Here is a 3269-nt window from a genome sequence, read left to right on the forward strand (position 1 = left end):
TGCAGGGGCTCGCTGGCCACGGCGCCGACCACCCTCCCCCAGCACCGCAGGCCCGGCCGGGGGGGCGGGGTTCTAACAGCCGCCGGAGCTCATTCAGACTGGGGTGCGTGGCAGACATCTCGCACATCTGTCCCTTCAGAGAGAGTGAGTGTCAGTATTTGTTGTCAGTCCTGAAATCTGAACATTCAGGTGAAAGAATTCGGGAAAACTTGCCAGGCTCCGGTGAGCTTGAGGTACCCCCCCCCCCCCCCCCCCCCCCCCCCCCCGCCTTGAGATGGTGCTCCTGGAAGTGGTGATCTTAGCAAGTGTGATTGAAAACTAATTGTCTCGGGGCTCCTGGGCGGCTCAGTCAATTGAGTGCCCGACTTCGGTTCAGGTCATGATCTCACGATCCATGAGTTCAAGCCGTGTCGAGCTCTGTGCTGACAGCTAGCTCAGAGCCCGGAGCCTGCTTCCGATTCTGTGTCTCCCTCTCTCTCTCTCTCTGTCCCTCCCCTGCTCATGCTCTCTCTCTCTCTCAAAAATAAACATTAAAAACATTGTCTAATAAGAGTTACAAGGGCTCGGAAGATGCGCACAGCCCTCGCGAACCAACGATTTCCGGGTGACAGTGTGCAACAGCACAAAACCGGGCCTTCCAGGGCAAAGCCGACCAGTACGCCTCGATGTGGTCGCAAACGGGGCTGTTTCTGCGGCCCGGGTCCCACAGCCGCCCCGGGAGACACCCCCCACGGCCAGCGGACACGGCCATTGTGACACTGCTCCCTTCTGCACCCGCACGTCGGCATGGGCTGCATTCTCTTCTCGTGTCCCAGACAGAACTACACGGAGCAACGGGTTCAATCCGGAAGGAGGGTGAGAAGCCGCTGTCCTCACTGACCAAGGCAGCAGAGAAATTTGCAAAAATGTAAAAAAAAAATGCCGTTCTTTGCACTGATTTTTTTAGAAAATATACTTATTTTCATACAAATATGTTACTTATATTAATGGAAAATGGGCTTATGATAGTTATTTTTAAATATGTACATGTTTTCATATCTTTAATTTTTAAAGCAATAGTAAATATGACCCACAAAAACAAAACCTTTTTTTTCACAACTTTTTAAAAAAATGTTTATTTATTTATTTTTGAGAGAGAGAGAGTGGGGGAGGGGCAGAGACGAGGGAGAGACAGAGAATCCCAAGCAGGCTCCACACCGTCAGTGTGCCGCCCGGCGTGGGGCTCGAACTCATGAACCGTGAGATCATGACAGGAGCCGACACCAAGAGTTAGACGCTCGGCCCGCTGAGCCAGACAGGCTCCCCGTGTTTTCCCACGATTTTTAATAGTGTCAAGGGATCTTGAGACTGAGAAGTTTGAGAATGGCTGACCTCACCGGACCTTGTGGCACACGGGAGGGACGAGGCGGGCAGGGGAGGACACCTCGGTGTCAGTCACGGGCTGAATGGAGTCCCGCCGAAGGATCGGGTCCTGACCCCCAGACCTGTGACTGGGACCTCATCTGGAAACAGGGTCATTACAGAAGGAATGAGGTGAAGACGGAGTCTCTGGTGTCTCTATAAAGGTGACATGTGGAGACAGAGATAGATGCGTGCAGACAATGGTGTGACGATGGCCCTGTGGCAGGAGAGCTGCGTGCGCCAGTGCTGGGCGCCGGGACCACTGGCCAGGAGCTGGCAGAGGCGAGGAAGAGCCGTCCCCCGGGCCTCGGAGGGACCACAGCCCGGTGACCCGCGGGCAGTGCCCATTGGGCCTTGGAGGCTGTGAGGTGGTCCATCGGTGTGCCATCAGCCTGCGGCACTGTGCTTTGTCAGCCTGGGGACACAGACAGCCGTGCGGCTGCCCCTGTGCTGCCCAGGCAGGTCCCCTGGACGCCCGCACCAGTGGGACGGGCGACATTCTGTCCGTGGCACCCAGCAGGGAGCCGGAGGCGTCTGGGTCGTGCTCCCGCCCAGACCTGCTCCCGCGAGGGCTCTGTGGCCGGGCCTGCAGCGGTCACTGGCCAAAAGCACTCCATTTGTGAGCAGAACTTATCCTTTAATTGTGATGTTCATACAAGTGAGGTGATTACTAGTTAATCGCACTGGCCAAGTTCATAACCATAAAGTTAAGAATTAATTTTTGCCGCCGAACATTCAGTCAGCGCTAGGGGCCGTCAGTTCTCTCAGCGAATGCGGGAGCGCAGCTCAGCCAACGCCGGCGGCCAGGGCCCTGGAGGGGCCGGAGGGACGAGGACCTGTCCTGCCCAGGGTGACCCACGCGGAGAAGGGTGGTGGGGCCCAGAGCCAGGGCGCCCCAGGGGGTCGGCGCGTGTGGGACCTGCCCAGAGAGGGCGGAAAGGACGGAACGGAGGAGGCCAGCTGACCTGTGCTCAGAGGCGCGTGCGGAGGCTGCCCGGGAAACGGCAGGGCCTGGGGGCCGGCTCACCCCGTTGGCCCCATGCTCCGCGCTGCCCGGTCCCCCAGGCCCAGCCCGCCCGGCGGCAGGAAGCGCCCCTGCGGCCGGTTCTGCTGGTGGCTGTGGGATCGGTGACGGGGCCCTGGGGACCTCTCTTCAGGGACAGTCCTCCTCCTCCTCTTGTTGTTTATCCTGTTTACCCTGTGGGGCCACTGGGGTCCCCTCTTCCTCCCCTCCCCCTGCTCCCTTCCTCCTCTCCACCCTCCTCCTCCTCCCCCTCCTCCTCCTCCCTCCTCCTCATCTCCGTTGTCCTCCTCCCTTCCCTCCTCACCCCTCCTCACCTCCATTCCTTGCTCTTAGGGACCTAGACTCTTTGCTTTTTCTTTCTTTTCCTCTAAGAAAGTTTACTTTTCAGGAAGATCCTAAAAATCTCTCAGATTTATGTGTTTCCGATTCTCCTCAGGGGAAGGGAAGTTTGAGGTTTCAACAGGGACAAAATTGCACTAACTTAAGTCAAACTTGTGGCTCGCTGGTGACAGAGGGTCAGTAATCGGACAGATTTATGGAAAAGGGCCTACAGCTCCACCTACGAGACCACACGGTCCAGCTGCAGTGAACGCAGGCTGATGAGGCACCTGTCCCGAGACTGGCTCACCCCCGGGCCTCAGTCTCCCCCGCACACTTCCAGGCTCACCCCCGGGCCTCAGTGTCCCCCGCACACTTCCAGGCTCACCCCCAGGCCTCAGTGTCCCCCGCACACTTCCAGGCTCACCCCCAGGCCTCAGTGTCCCCCGCACACTTCCTGGCTCACCCCCGGGCCTCAGTCTCCCCAGCACACTTCCAGGCTCACCCCCAGGCCTCAGTGTCCCCC

This window comes from Suricata suricatta, chromosome 4 (genome assembly GCF_006229205.1).
Source record: "Suricata suricatta isolate VVHF042 chromosome 4, meerkat_22Aug2017_6uvM2_HiC, whole genome shotgun sequence".
Classification (NCBI taxonomy): domain Eukaryota; kingdom Metazoa; phylum Chordata; class Mammalia; order Carnivora; family Herpestidae; genus Suricata; species Suricata suricatta.